This window comes from Nycticebus coucang, chromosome 21 (genome assembly GCF_027406575.1).
Source record: "Nycticebus coucang isolate mNycCou1 chromosome 21, mNycCou1.pri, whole genome shotgun sequence".
Lineage (NCBI taxonomy): Eukaryota > Metazoa > Chordata > Mammalia > Primates > Lorisidae > Nycticebus > Nycticebus coucang.
In genome coordinates, this window is record NC_069800.1 from 25277730 (window position 1) to 25294893 (window position 17164).

A 17164-nucleotide genomic window follows, 5' to 3' on the forward strand; every position below is an offset into this window, starting at 1 on the left:
ATTATGAAGGGATGCTGGATATTATCAAAAGTTTTTCTGCACCAATTGAGAAAATCATATGGTCTTTGTATTTTTAATTTGTTTATGTGCTGAATTATACTTATAGATTTATGTATATTGAACCAGCCTTGAGACCCTGGGATAAAACAGACTTCATCATGATGTATAACTTGTTTGATGTGTTGCTGGATTCTGTTATTAGGATCTTGTTCAATATTTTTGCATCTATATTCATTAGTGATATTGGTCTATAATTTTCTTTTCTTGTTGTGTCTTTTCCTGGTTTGGGGATCAGGGTGATGTTTGATTCATAGAACGTGTTGGGTAGTCTTCCTACTTTTTCTACATTTTGGAACAGGTTGAGTAATATAGGTACTATTTCCTCTTTAAAGTTTTGGTAGAATTCTGACGATGAGCCATCTGGTCCCAGGCATTTCTCTTTAGGGAGATTTCATATGGTTGATGCTATTTTAGAACATGTTATTGGCCTGTTCAACATTTCCACTTGATTCTGGCTAAGTCTTGGAAGGTGATGCGCTTCCAAGTATTGGTCAATTTCCTTCAGATTTTCATATTTCTGAGAATAAAGTTTCTTGTAATATTCATTATGGATTTTCTTAATTTCTGAAGAGTCTGTTGTTATTTCGTCTTTGTCATTTCTGACTGATGAAATTAGAGATTTTAGTCTTTTTTTTTGCTTGTTAGGTTAGCCAAAGGTTTATCTATTTTATTGACCTTTTCAAAAAACGAACTTTTTGATTCATTGATCTGTTGTATAATTCTTTTGTTTTCAATTTCACTTAATTCTGCTCTAATTTTGGTTATTTCTTTTCTTCTACTGGGTTTGGGGTTGGAATGTACTTCCTTTTCCAGTTGCTTGAGATCTCCCATTAAGTTGTTAACCTCCTCTCTTTTCATTCTCTTGAGCAAGCCTTACAGTGCTATAAATTTCCCTCTTAGGACAGCCTTTGTGGTATCCCAGAGGTTCTGATAATTCATGTATTCGTTGTTGTTTTGTTCCAAAAAACTTGGCAATTTTCTTCTTGAGCTCATCTCTGACTCAGCTATCATTCAGCATAAAGTTATTTAACTTCCATGTTTTTGTATGAGTATGCAGGTTCTTGTTACTGAGTTCAACTTTTATCCCATGGTGGTCCAAGAGGATGCAAGGAATAATTTCTATTCCTTTAAATTTAATGAGGTTAGATTTGAGACCTAAGATGTGATCGATTTTGGAGTATGTTCTGTGGGCTGAGGAGAAGTATGTGCATTCAGTTTGTTGGGATAAAATGTTCTGTAGATGTCTGCTAAATTCAAGTGTTGGATGGTTAGGTTTAAATCTAAAATTTCTTTGCTCCACTTCTTTTTGGAGGATCAATCCAACACTGCTAAAGGAGTGTTGAAATCTCTGACTATAATGGAGCTGGCAGAAATCAAGTTGCTCATGTCTGTTAGAATTTCTTTTATAAATGGAGGCGCATTCTGTTAGGTACATAAATATTCATAATTGAAATCTCTTCATATTGAGTATTAGCCTTAAGAAATATGAAGTGACCATTCTTATCCTTCCTTACTTTTGTTTGTTTAAAGCCTATTGTTTCTGCAAATAGAATTGCAATGCCTGCTTTTTTCTGGCTACCATTTGCCTGAAATATAGACGACCATCCTTTCATCCTGAATCTATATTTATCTTGTAAGATAAAATGTGACTCTTGTATGCAGTAAATATCTGGCCTGAGTTTTTTTATCCTGTCAGCTCACCTGTGCCTCTTTAGAGGACAGTTTAAGCCTTTCACATTAATGGAGATTATTGATATGTCTGGTAAAATTATGGGTATCGAGTTTTTCGAAAGTCCAGTGGATACTTTTAATCCTATCACAACTGTGGAAGTTAGAGTTTGATCAAAAGTTTCTGAGTGAGTTTATTTTTGTGGTAGAGGATTGGGCTGGTCATTATGGAGGATAGGTCTGAGAATATGCTGAAGAACAGTTTTGGTTATGGCAATTTTTTTCAACATATGAATGTCATTGAAGTATTTAATTTCTCCATCATAAATGAAACTCAGTTTAGCTGGATACAGGATCCAAGGTTGAAAGTTATTTTGTTTTAGCAGATTAAATGTCGATGACCATCCTCTTCTAGCTTGAAAAGTTTCAGCAGAGAGATCTGCAGTCATTCTAATATTCTTCCCTTTGTAGGTAATGAATTTCTTACGTCTGGCTGCTTTCAGAATTTTCTCTTTCATATTAACACTAGTGAAGTTAATTATGATATGCCTGTGGCATGTCTTATTTCAATTGAGTTGTGCTGGGGTTCTGAAACTGTCTGCTATCTCAATTTGAGAATCTTTTGGCATGTCTGGAAAATTCTCTTTCATAATTTCATGGAGAAGGGCCTCTGTGCCTTGCGAGGCCACCTCATCATTTTCAGGGATTACAGTGAGGTGGATAATATCCTTCTTCGAATTATCCCAGAGCTCTGTGAGAGAACAATCTGTTTTTACTCTCCATTTCTCTCCCTCTTTGAGAGTTTGGGTGTGTTCAAAAGCTTTGTCTACAGTGTCAGAAATACTTTCTTCTGCTTGCTGCACTCTGTTACTGAGGGATTATAATATATTTTTTAGATCTTTGAGGGCTGCAAATTCTTGCTTCAGTTCATTAAAATCTTTGGTGGTTTTGTCTTTAAATTCATTAAATTCTTGCGACAACTTTTGAATTTCTCTTCGATTTTCTAATTCTGACTTTTGAATTGTTCTTTGAGTTTCTCCTTCTAAATTTTCCTCCATTCTATTAATGTTGTTTGCAATCCAAATTCTGAATTTGATTTCTGACATTTCTGCCAGCTGTTTATGAATCAGATCTTCTGTTACATCTGCCATATCTTTCCGGCCAGGGGTGGGGGGTCATCTTTTCTGGTTATTCATGTTACCAGCATTTTTCTGCTGAATCTATCCCATGATGATTTTACACCGTTTGACTTTTCCCTGGAGCTTTGTTGAGGACCCATACAGTGCTATGGCCTGAGAAACTAGGGACCTATTTGATGTGGTGGGGCTAAGTGGTTCTGTCTTGTTTTCTGCTGGTCTCTGTTTGACCTTAGTGAAACAGTTACTCTGGGTTGAAGTCTCAGCTGTGGAGAAATACCAACAATTAAGTCACCCTGCCCCCCCACAGATAACAATTCAAAAAGGAAAATCAAACCTTCCTACAACTACACACCCAGGGCACCACTTAAATAGCACTCAGGCGATTGGCTCAGTTCATACGGTCCAAATCAATTGTCTCAGTCAGCACCTATCTCAGGTGTGAGAGTTTCAAAGTTCCCTGGGAACTGGATTGTAGGGGTCTGGTGACAATGCAAGTATGACTTGCTCCGATGCTCTGTGAAGTCAGGAGGACCCACCCAGCAAATAGAGTAGTCTAGGAAGGTTGATGCCTCCATCTACACCTTGCACCTCCTTCACACCCAGTCACTTATAGCCCCACAGGGCTGTGACTCTGTTCCCTCGTGAGAAGATACTCCAGGGGTTTGCACCTGCCTGAATCACAAGGAAATCTGTATCTGCTCAGCCAGGCCATTGCTCTCTGCCTCTATCCAGCAGGGGCTGACAATCTTGGGTGCTTGATGGAAGCTGGGAGGGTGTTCACTCAGTTCCAGCCCCACCCCTGATTGATGTTACTGACAGAACAGAACAATTTTGTGGTAATTTGTTTCTGTCTCTGCTAAATTCCTCTGTAGAAGAGAAGCTGTTTTGAGTTCCCAGAACCTATGCCTCAGGCCCTGTCTTTACTTCTGCAGGTTTGTATTCATAGCATGGTCAGCTCTAGCCTCCTGCCTTCCTTTGTCTATAGGCTGATGATCCCCTGAGGGCTGGGTGCATCTTAGGCTCAGTAAAGCGGTCCTCTGGGTCAGCCCTGCCCTGGGAATTTTCTGGTTCTGCACGTCCTTTTTCTAGTTCCTGCACTCCTCCAGGCTGATACTGCCACAGGCAAACCCCTTACTCATCAGGCCTGTGTTTCAGTTTGAGATCTATACCATGGTGGTTGCCATCTGAGAAGATGCCTGGCCTCCTCTGGTTGCCCAGGGAGACAGGGGTTGTGGCTTCAGAATACCCGGGCTGGGCCATATTGTTGCCAAAAACAGCTGCTGCTCTGTGACTCAGGGCACTGCTGCTCCGGTGTGGTTACCTCTCAGCCGACTGTCATCTCCTAACTCCTGTGCCCCTGAATCAGCACTGACCAGCTGCAGTCCAGGCCCTGTCCACACCCCTCGAGAAATCACCCAAGAATCTGGACTCCTGGGGGACAGGCCTCCAGACCTCAGAGTGAGAGTGGAGGGGAGTACTGAGAGCTCAGAACTGCAGGTCAAAACACCAAAGTCATTGAGACCAAATGAGCAAATAAACAGATAAAAAGGCTACCAGACACACAAGCCCACAGATCAGAAATACATAGACACACAGACAACAACAACAACAACAACAACAACACAACTACAATAAAAATAATGATAATCATAAATAATTGAGAAAAAAGGGTAAAAATCATATAAAAAAAATGAACAAACAAAAAAACCTCTAGAAATCTGATGTTAGCACTCTCTGATACCATAGTAAGGGAAAAAGAGGACGAATGAAGGGAGAAAAAAAAATGTTGGTGTTCATAAAAAAGTTAAAAAAGAATAAAGAAAAAATTAAAAATTTAAAATAGAAAATAAACATAGGGCAGCACCTGTGGCTCAAGGGATAGGGCGCCGGTCCCATATGCGGGAGGTGGCGGGTTCAAACCCAGCCCCGGCCAAAAACCAAAAAAAAAAAAAATAATAAATTAAATTAAATTAAATTAAATTAAAATTAAATTAAAATAAATTAAATTTTAAAATTTTAAATTAAATTTAATTTAATAATTTATTATTAATTTATTTATAAAATAAATTTTATTTATAAAATAAAAATTAAATTAAAATAAAATTAAAATTAAAATTAAAAATAGAAAAATAAAAATAAAAAAATATATAAAATAAATAAAAATTAATGATAGTTCCTCCAAGAAAATGATGAGAAAAAAAGGCACCAACCACAAAAATATTATTCTTGTATATATGTGGACATATACATCTATGTGTGTGACGTAGGGAACACCTTTTGTAGGAATATATTTATTATGCCATAGAATTTCTGGACACCAGGTGGCGCCATCAGTGGTTTCTAGCTTATACCTGATTCACAGTTTATACTGTTACTACGGTAACCACCCTACCTGGCTAACCACCATTTTGGAGTTTCTGTAAAAGTTTTTTTACCTAATTGTTGTACAACTTCAGCTGCTCTGTTCCAGACAGCACTCCTATCCAACCTCCCAACTCAGTGTAGGAGTCCACGCTTCACAAATCTTTCTGCTCTGCTCCCACATTCTCCTGCAAACTGGTAACTGAATCGGCTGTGGGGGAGGGTGCTGGCTGCCGCCGGGTAGCTGCCACCAAAGCTGTGGCGAGCAGAAACCTTACACTCAGTTTTGTGGCTCAGAGTGTCACTTCTGAGTCTGGAATTTTGAGTTCAGCCACCCACCTGTTCGCCTCACAGCCTGAACTGACAGCCCACACCAATATTCCCCACCAGGGATGGTCCAGTCTATTTAATCTTTTCTGTTGTTCTGGGGGAAGTAGTCCGCCATTTTGGACAACTCAAAATGTCTGTTTCTTGGGTGGGATCCCTTCCTTTCAATTTTCCATCGGGTTGCTTAGTTCCTTATGATTCTGAGTGGCTCCACTTTTGGGTGCCAAACTCTGCTCAGAAATAAATTTTCGTCAGGTGGGTTTTGCCAGGAATTGCAAACTACTGTCGGCCAGCACTGCCAAGCAGAGGAAATCTCTATAACACAGTCTGTGGTTTAAAATTACACCTCATATACAGCAATCCGCCAATTTTCTGCACATCTCCAGCTGTCTGTCCACACCAATTATCCATGTGGGGAAAGGTCCAGATGCCCCTTTCTTTCACCTGATGACTTGGGAGAGGTGGGGTACCACAAAATAACTTTCAACCCAAGATCCTGTACATAGCTAAACTGAGTTTCATTTATGACAGAGAAATTAAATACTTTAATGACATTCACATGTTGAAGAAATTTGCCACAACTAAACCAGCTCTCCAGGATATTCTCAGTCCTAGCCTCCATTAAGACCAGCATAATCCTCCACCACAAAAGTAAACCCACCCAGAAAATTTTGATCAAATTCCAACTTCCACAGTCACAAAAGGATTAAAAATGTCCACCAGACTCTCAAAAGGCATATCAATATTCTCAATTAATGTGAATGGTTTAAATTGTCCTCTAAAGAGGCACAGGTTGGCTGGCTGGATACAAAAAGTCAAGCCAGATATCTGCTGCATACAAGAATCTCATCATACATTAAAAGACAAATATAGACTCAAGGTGAAGGGATGGTCATCTATACTCCAGGCAAATGAAAAGCAGAAAAAAGCAGGCATTGCAATACTATTCGCAGGCGTAATAGGCTTTAAACCAACCGAAGTAAGGAAGGATAAGGATAGACACTTCATATTTCTTAAAGGTAATACTCAATATGATGATATGTCAATTATTAATATTTATGCACCCAACCAGAACGCACCTTAATATATAGAAGAAACTCTAACAGACATGAGCAACTTCATTTCCTCCAGTTCCATACTAGTTGGAGATTTTAACACAGTTTAGCAGCGCTGGATAGATCCTCCAAAAAGAAGCTAAGTAAAGAAATCTTAGATTTAAACTATGATTCAACATCTGGACTTAACCAGACATCTACAGAACATTTCATCACAACAAAACTGAATACACATTTTTCTCATCAGCCCACGGAACATACTCCAAAATTGACGACATCCTGGGCCACAAATCTAACCTCAGCAAATTTAAAAAAAATAGAAATTATCCCTTGCATCTTCTCAGACAATCATGTAATAAAAGCTGAACTCAATAACAACAGGAATCTGCATACCCATACAAAAACATAGAAGCTAAACAACGTTATGTTGAGGGATAGATGGGTTACAGATGAGATTAAGAAGAAAATCACCACATTTATGGAACAAAACAACAATGAAGACTCAAATTACCAGAACCTCTGGGATACTGAAAGGCAGTCCTAAGAGGGAAATTTATAGCACTGCAAGCCTTCCTCAAGAAAACGAAAAGAGACGAAGTTAATAACTTTTTTTTTTTTTTGTACAGACAGAGTCTCACTTTATGGCCCTCGGTAGAGTGCCATGGCCTCACACAGCTCACAGCAACCTCCAACTCCTGGGCTTAAGCGATTCTCTTGCCTCAGCCTCCCAAGTAGCTGGGACTACAGGCGCTCGCCACAACGCCCAGCCAGTTTTTGGTTGCAGTTCAGCCAGGGCCGGGTTTGAACCCGCCACCCTCGGTATATGGGGCCGGCGCCCTACCGACTGAGCCACAGGCGCCGCCCAGGAAGTCAATAACTTAATGGGACACATCAAGCAACTGGGGAAGGAAGAACATTCCAAACCCAAAACCAGAAGAAGAAAAGAAATAACCAAAATCAGAGCAGAATTAAATGAAATTGAAAACAAAGAAATATGCAACAGTTGAATAAATCCAAAAGTTGGTTTTTTGAAAAGGTCAATAAAATAGATAAACCTTTGTCCAACCTAACCAGGAAAAAAAAGATTAAAATCTCTAATTTCATCAATCAGAAATGGTAAAGATGAAATAACAACAGACCCCTCAGGAATTGAAAAACTCCTTAACAAATATTACAAGAAACTTTACTCTCAGAAATATGAAAATCTGAAAGAAATCAACCAATAATTGGAAGAATGCTACCTACCAAGACTTAGCCAGAATGAAGTGGAAATGTTGAACAGGCCTATATCAAGTTCTGAAATAGCACCAACTATACAAAATCTCCCTAAAAAGAAAAGCCCAGGACAAGCTGGCTTCATGTCAGAATTCGACCAAACCTTTAAAGAAGATCTAGTACTATATTACTAAAACTCTTCCAAAATATAGAAAAAAAAGGAATACAACACATTCTATGAAGCAAACATCACCTTGATCCCTAAACCAGGGAAAGACCCAACAAGAAAATAAAATTATAGACCAATATCACTAATGAATATTGATGCAAAAATACTCAATAAGATCCTAACAAACAGAATCCAGCAACACATCAAAAAAATTATACACCATGACCAAGTGGGATTTATCCCAGGCTCTCAAGACTGGTTCAGACAAATCTATAAATGTAATTCAGCACATAAACAAACTAAAAAATAAAGACCATATGATTCTCTCAATTGATGCAGAAAAAGCTTTTGATAATATCCAGCATCCCTTCATGATCAGAACACTTAAGAAAATTGGCATTGGGTGGCACCTGTGGCTCAGTGAGTAGGGCGCCGGCCCCATATGCCGAGGGTGGCGGGTTCAAACCCATACCCGGCCAAACTGCAACAAAAAAATTGCCGGGCGTTGTGGTGGGCGCCTGTAGTCCCAGCTGCTCGGGAGGCTGAGACAAGAGAATCGCGTAAGCCCAAGAGTTGGAGGTTGCTGTAAGCCATGTGATGCCACGGCACTCTACCCAAGGGTGGTACAGTGAGACTCTGTCTCTACAAAAAAAAAAAAGAAAATTGGCATAGAAGGACCATTTCTTAAAGAAAAAGAGGCCATCTACGGCAAACCCACAGGAAATATCGTATTGAATGGAGTTAAATTGAAATCATTTCCACTTAGATCAGGAACCAGGCAAGGGTGCTATTGTCTCCATTACTCATTAACATTGTAATGGAAGTTTTAGCCATTGCAATTAGGGAAGAAAAGGCGATCAAGGGTATCCACATAGGGTCAGAAGAGATCAAACTTTCACTCTTCGCAGATGATACGATTGCATATCTGGAAAACACTGGGGATTTTACTACAAAACTTTTAGAAGTGATCAAAGAATACAGCAATGTCTCAGGCTAAAAAATCAACACCCATAAATCTGTAGCCCTTATATATATAAACAATAACCAAGCCGAAAAAACAGTCAAGGACTCTATTCCTTTCACAGTAGTGCCAAAGAAGATGAAATATTTGGGAGTTTATCTAACAAAGGACGTGAAAGATCTCTATAAGAGAACTATGAAACTTTAAGAAAAGAAATAGCTGAAGATGTTAACAAATGCAAAAACATACCATGCTCGCGGCTGGGAAGAATCAACATCGTTAAAATGTCTATACTACCCAAAGCAATATATAATTTTAATGCAATTCCTATTAAAGCTCCATTGTCATATTTTAAATATCTTGAAAAAAATAATACTTCATTTTACATGGAATCAGAAAAAACCTCGAATAGCCAAGACATTACTCAGAAATAAAAACAAAGCAGGAGAAATCACGCTACCAGACCTGAGACTGTACTATAAATTGCTAGTGATCAAAACAGCATGGTACTGGCACAAAAACAGAGAAGTAGATGTCTGGAACAGAATAGAGAACCAAGAGATGAACCCAGGTACTTACCGTTATTTGATGTTTGACAAGCCAATTAAAAACTTCCAGTGGGGAAAAGGTTCCCTATTTAACAAATGGTGCTGGGTGAACTGGCTGGAGATCTGTAAGAGACTGAAACTGGATCCACACCTTTAACCATTAACTAACATAGACTCTCACTGAATAAAAGATTTAAACTTAAGACATGAAACTATAAAAATACTTGAAGAAAGTGCAGGGAAAACTCTTGAAGGAATCAGCCTGGGTGAATACTTTATGAGGAGGACTGCCCAGGCAATTAAAGCAGTATCAAAAATACATTACTGGGACCTGATCAAACTAAAAAGCTTCTGCACATCCAAGAACATAGTAAGTAAAGCAAGCAGACAGCCCTCAGAATGGGACAAAATATTTGCAAGTTATACCTCCGTAAAGGTTTAATAACCAGAATCCTCAGAGAACTCAAATGTATTAGCAAGAAAAGAACAAGTGATCCCATCTCAGGGTGCGCAAAGGACTTGAAGAGAAAGTTCTCTAAAGAAGACAGACGCATGATCTACAGACACATGAAAAAAAGCTCATCATCCTTAATCATCAGAGAAATGCATATCAAAACTACTTTGAACACCTGTGTTGCATCTTACAAGGGTACATGTGAAACTTAGTAAATGTAGAATATAAATGTCTTAACACAATAACTAAGAAAATGCCAGGAAGGCTATGTTGACCAGTGTGATGAAAATGTGTCAAACTGTTTATAAAACCAGTGTATGGTGCCCCATGATTGCATTAATGTACACAGCTATGATTCAATAATAATAAAAAAACTATTTTGAGGTATCACCTAACCCCAGTAAGAGTAGCCCAAATAACAAAATCCCAAAACCAGAGATGTTGGCAGGGATGCAGAGAAAAGGGTACGCTTCTATACTGCCGGTAGGAATGCACACTAATACGTTCCTTCTGGAAGGATGTTTGGGGAATACTTAGAGATCTAAAAATAGCCCTGCCATTTGTTCCTATAAATCCTTTACTAGGTATATACCCAGAAGACCAAAAATCACAATATAACAAAGACATCTGTACCAGAATGTTTATTGCAGCCCAATTCATAATTGCTAAGTCATGGAAGAAGCCCAAGTGCCCATCGACTCACTAATGGACTAGCAAATTGTGGTACATGTATACCATGGATTATTATGCAGCCTTAAAGAAAAATGGAGACTTTACCTTTTTCATGCTTACATGGATGGAGCTGGAACATATTCTTCTTAGCAAAGTATCTCAAGAATGGAAGAAAAAGTATCCAATGTACTCAGCCCTACTATGAAGCTAATTTATAGCTTTCATATGAAGGCTATAACCCAACTATAGCACAAGAATATGGGGAAAGGGCAAAGGGAGGGGAAGGGAGGGAGGAAGTCAGGGTGGAGGGATGGTAATGGGTGGGGCCACACCTATGGTACATGTTAGAATGGGTACAGGTGAAACCTACTAAATGCAGAATACAAATGCCTACATACAATAACTAAGAAAATGCCATGAAGGCTACTTTGAACAGTTTGATGAGAATATTTCAGATTGTATATGAAACCAGCACATTGTAGCCCTTGATTGCACAAATGTACATAGCTATGATTCAACAATAAAAAAAATAAAAATTAAATTAAAAAAATAAATTCTGGCATTAAAAAAAAAATTGCTTTCAGGGTGCTCAGAGAGATAATGTAATAAAAACTGGTCTGGACTATTCAGTTCCTGGATCTACTTGAGCTCAAAGTCACAAACTAGCTAACAAGTGAAATGAAGGCATTTTTAAAAGGCTCATCTTCCAGAGAGCCCCATGGTAATTTTAAGGCAGATTTCCCATCTAGGCCTTATGAAGTCAATTTATGAAAATTGAATTGGAGTCCTGTATCACTCCATAAATTTTAACTAGAAACAATGTACTCCCACTTGAAGTATTTATGGCCTCTGCCTCTCTGGGCTTCAGATCTTTAGAAGTGAATTTTTGGAGGCGTTCAGAAACCTAAAAAACATAAGCATGCACTTAAACCTTCTTTTTAAATTACTGACTCACCCTGTAGCTAGAGAAGAAAAATGTCAAAAAAGCAAATTGAGACTAAGCAAGAAAAAAGTACTAAAAGCAAATTTACAGAGGAACAGGAAAAGCAAGGTGAAAATAGCTTCCGAGAAATAGCTTATGGAGAAAGAGCTCAGTCAGAATGGGCTCTCTGCATGAGGTGAAGGGATTTCAGAGCAACACATGCCCCCCAAAACTTTGGAAATAAATGTGCAAATGGGAAAAGTGGCTCAGTTTAAAGAGTATGGATTTTGAAGTCACAGTGTCCAGATTTCAACTCTGCCATTTATTAGCTATGTGACCTCAGGCATATTACTTAAAACTTTAAGTCAAGATTCTCCCAATTGTAAAGTGAATTTCCAATTCTCTTTTTAAGGGTATTTTAAAGACAAAATGTGATAATACATTGAAATTATCTTTTCCATTACCTATGTCTTTTACACTGCAGCCACAAATTTAATTTTCATTTCTCTATTTTTTGCCGCATCTGCTTAAGTATGGGGATAGAATATGGTAGATGAGAGTGAAACTAAAATACATAAATATATTGAAAAATACATATCACACACACACAATGCCATAAATATACAGAAGTGAAGCAGCAATGTTCTGTTCACTAGAACATGAGCATTGGAATTAGATCATTTCCAATTGAATCTTGAATCTACCACTCACTGAGTTATCTTGGGCAAGTTATTTCACAGCTCTGTGTCTCAGTTTCTTCACCTATAAAGAAGAGGGAAATTACATTTTCTATCACATAAAATTGTGGCGAGGGCTTTAAAAGCTAATAAAAGGTAAATAGTTAGCACAGAAAAGGTTCTCAGTAAATGATCCATATGATTATAGAGACGATGATGCCCTGAGCTCATAATAGTACGTGCATAGCACTCCAGTTTCTGTGTGTATTCATGCATATGTCATATTTTGAAGTATCTTTGTGATAAATGCTTCCTCTTAAAAAGTCTCTATTCTATCATTATGATAAAATTTGATGTGATCATTCCCCATGTCTGTTACCAAAGTCAAAATTTGTCTTTCTTCTGTATTGTTCAGACTGTGACTTTGACAACAGTTAAGAAATTAAGCCCACAGGTATTTGGCTCTGTTTCATTCCTTCTCTCCAGGATTAGACCTTTGATATATCATTTCTGAAGCTGGCTGATGTTTTGTTGTTTTGTGATACACATTACCTAACAAGTGACGTAGCTTTATTAACACCTATTCTGTTAAAGTCCTTTGTCTGGCACATACATGTGGAAAGAATTTCTTGTCTTTTGAAAGGATGCATGGGGAAGAACTCATCCCACCACACACCCAAAACCTGAACAAAATGCCCTCAAGATTTCCTTAAGAAGTTGTTAGACTAGACAGTTGGGTCTAGTCTAAGCCACGTCACCAACTAATTCTGAGCTCAGGAATTCTGTTAATGAATCACTGACAAGCTAGAAGAAAACCAGCCCAGTTGCTACTTTACTCCCCGCCCCCAGTGAATTTCCCTCCCTTAGACTTTTTTAGACCACTACCACCTGTGTATCCTGGCTTTGTCAGTCTTCCTCACTTCAATCACATGGGACCACCTTTTGTTACTGTAATTTCGCTCTTCAGTAGATCCTTGGTCTCAGGAATTCCAGGAATGAACCCAGGGACCACAGATCAGTAGCAAGATAGGATTTTATTTAGAAAGGAATACAGAAGAACCTTAATACAGCAGGACCTTAATTTTTCCCATCAATAACAGATAAAACAAGATGTGTGTCTGCACTCTTTACCTGAAACAGCAGTTGAACTTATTATTATTATTATTATTATTATTTTTGAGACAGAGTCTCGCTTGGTCACTCTCTGTAGAGTGCTGAGGTGTCTTAGCTCACAGCCACCTCAAACTCTTTGGTTCAAGTGATCCTCTTGTCTAGGCCTCCCAAGAAGCTGGGACTGGCACCTGCCACAATGCCCAACTATTTCTTAGAGACGGAGTGAGCTCAGGGGCTCCACCCACCTCAGCCTTCCAAGTGCTGGGATTACAGGCGTGTGCTACCACACCCAATGGCAATTGAGATTTCTGATAAGAACTGAGACATTAATTTGGATGTTTAAGCTGGGAACTTGTGTACAGATAGCCAAGGTGGGTTGTCAGTTCTTCCTTTTTCAGTAGATACTATGCGCAGCACAACACGTCTACACAGGGTAATTATTTTACTTATTTATTTATTTTTTATTAAATCATAGCTGTGTACATTAATACGATCATGGGGCACCATACACTGATTTTATAGACCATTTGACACATTTTCATCACACTGGTTAACATAGCCTTCCTGGCATTTTCTTAGTTATTGTGTTAAGACATTTATATTCTACATTTACTAAGTTTCACACGTACCCTTGTAAGATGCACCACAGGTGTATTCCCACCAATCACCCTCCCTTCGCCCATCCTCCCCCCTCCTTCCTTTCCCTCTCCCCTTTCCACATATTCCTGGGTTATAACTGGGTTATAGCTTTCATATGAAAGCCACAAATTAGTTTTATAGTACGGATGAGTACATTGGATACTTTTTCTTCCATTCTTGAGATACTTTACTAAGAAGAATATGTTCCAGCTCCATCCATGTAAACATGAAAGAGGTAAAGTCTCCATCTTTCTTTAAGGCTGCATAATATTCCATGGTGTACATATGCCACAATTTATTAATCCATTCGTGGATCGATGGGCACTTGGGCTTTTTCCATGACTTAGCAATTATGAATTGAGCTGCAATAAACATTCTGGTACAAATATCTTTGTTATGATGTGATTTTTGGTCTTCTGGGTATATACCTAGTAGAGGAATTATAGGATTGAATGGCAGATCTATATTTAGATCTCTAAGTGTTCTCCAAACATCCTTCCAAAAGGAATGTATTAATTCGCATTCCCACCAGCAGTGTAGAAGTGTTCCCTTTTCTCCACATCCACGCCAACATCGCTGGTCTTGGGATTTTGTGATATGGGCTAATCTTACTGGAGTTAGATGATATCTCAAAGTAGGGTAATTATTTTAATAAACATTTCATAACGAAGGCACGTTCTCAACATAACGGACCCTACCTGCCTACTCTGCAAAACACAGTGAACACGAGGGAAACCTCATCAAGAGGAGGTCAGTGCCACTGCTCTCGTGAGATATGCAGCTCTCAGAAGCCTATAAAGGCTCCCCAGTACTGTCATTCCCATTGTGCGCTGCCTCATGCCCTTTGCTGTCTGTGGATTGGATGCTTCCACCTACTGCCATGCTGGACAACTTGGCTGGGTGCTGAAGAGACTGCTGAAAAAGGAAGACAAGTTTGTGAATATTGAATCCCACTTGAGCTATTGTTTTCCTTTTCCTGAAAAATGGCACTTTCTAAGGGGGAGCTGGATGACCTGAAACCATGGATAGAGAAGACAGGGAAGAGAACTGAACTGAACTGTGTGGGGAAAGGCATGGACAAGAAGAAGGCAGCCAATCATCTGAAACCTTTTCTTGATGATTCTACTCTCACATTTGTGGACAAACTATTTGAGGCTGTGGAGGAGAGCCGAAGCTCTAGGCATTCCAAGTCTAGCAGTGACAGGAGCAGAAAACAAGAGCTAAAGGAGGTGTTTGGTGATGACTCTGAGATTTTCAAAGAACCTTTGGGAGTAAAGAACCAACAAATACCCATTTTTAGGAGGTGGAAGAAGAGCCAGTGGTGATCCCTGGTCCTCCATCAGAGAGCCAGGGCATGCTGACTAAGCTCCAGATCAAATAGTTGATGGAAGCATCAACAAATTGAGAGAAAAACACAACTGAACTTCATTAGCCCCCCATACACCTCAGCCAAAGACACCTTCTTCCTTCCAACCAGAGCGACTTCCAACTGGCAACACTATTCAGCCCTCCCAGGCTGCTGCTTTCATGAATGATGCCGTTGAGAAAGGAAGGAAAGCAGCTGAACTACAAGCTGGAATTCAAGCCCAGCTGGCACTGAAGCCAGGACTCACTGGCAATGACAATGAGGTGGGCCTGGCTAATCTCCATGCCATGGGCATTGCTCCCCAGAAGATGGAGTTAAAAGATCAAACTAAATCTACACCACTGATCCTAGATGAACAGGGTTGCACTGTAGATGCAACAGGCAAGGAGATTGAGCTAACACATCACATGCCTACTTTTAAGGCCAATATTTGTGTTGTGAAAAGGGAACAATTCAAGCAATAACTAAAAGAAAAGCCATCAGAAGATATGGAGTCCAATACGTTTTTTGACCCCTGAATTTCTATTGCCCCTTCCCAACGCCAGAGATGAACTTTTAAGTTCCATGATGAAGGGAAATTTGAGAAGATTTCTCAGTGATTACAGACTCAACTGGAGAAGCTGTAGGCAGAGGTCTCAGAGGCAGCTCGAAAAACAGGGATCCATACTTCAAGTAGGCTTGCCCTCACTGCTCCTAAAAAAGGAGATATCCCTGAAGTTGAGCAGTGGGATTCTTGCATCATCCCCAGTGGCTTCGACCTTACAGAGGAAAATCCCAAGAGACATTATTTTGGAGTAACAAATCTTGTTGAACATCCAGCCCAGCTTAATCCTCCAGTTGACAATGACACACCAGTTTCTCTGGGGGTATGTCTTACCAAGAAGTAACAGAAGAAACTTTGGAGGCAGAAAGGAGAGAAGCACAGAAAGAACTACAAGAGAATGTCAAGCTGGGCCTGTTGCCTCCTCCAGAACCCACAGTGAGAATTTCTAATCTGATGTGAGTATTAGGCACAGAAGCTGTTCAAGACCCCACATGAGGGGAAGTCCATGTCAAAGCTCAGATGGCAAAAAGACAGAAAGCACAGGAAGAGGCCAAGGCTGCCTGAAAACTTACAGCAGAACATAGAAAGGTCAAGAAAATTAAATAGCTTAAAGAAGACATTTCACAGGGGCTACACATATCTGTATATAGAGTTTGAAATTTGAGCAACCCAGCCAAGAAGTTCAAGGTTGAGGCCAATGCTGGGCAACTGACAGGAGTGGTGGTACTGCACAAAGATGTCAATGTGCTAGTAGTGGAAGGGGGCCCCAAAGCCCAGAAGAAATTTAAGCATCTTATGCTACGTCAGATAAAGTGGGATGAACAGATATCTAACATGAAAGGAGATGATGATGAGGAATCTGATGAGGAAGCTCTGAAGAAAACCAACAAATGTGTACTAGTCTGGGAAGATACAGCCAAAAGCCGGAACTTTGGAAAGATGAAGTTCAAACAGTGCCCTGCAGAGGACATGACTTGTGAGCATTTCAAAAAGAATGGGGCTGAACACTACTGGGTCCTTGCACTGAGTGAATCTGTGTTAGAGTCTACTGACTGAGACTATTGCAAGCCCTTCCTCTCCCTCCATGCATTGTCTCTTCAGTCCTCTCCCTTATTCTACTTTCCAGCCTACCTCCAATTATGTGTGTGATCTCAGAACTGTGCCATGTAGACATCGGGACAAAGGGAGAATACCCTACTCCCTTCCCCAGTCAGCCTGGTGTTTCCCTTTATCCCCCTATGTGCATATGATTAAATTATTAAAAAAAAAAGAAA

General features: G+C 39.5%; 1 pseudogene; it reads left to right on the plus strand.

The window, feature by feature from the left end:
- Positions 1 to 14963: 14963 nt before the first annotated feature.
- On the plus strand, positions 14964 to 16946 carry LOC128573931 (U4/U6 small nuclear ribonucleoprotein Prp3-like; annotated as a pseudogene).
- Positions 16947 to 17164: the final 218 nt, after the last annotated feature.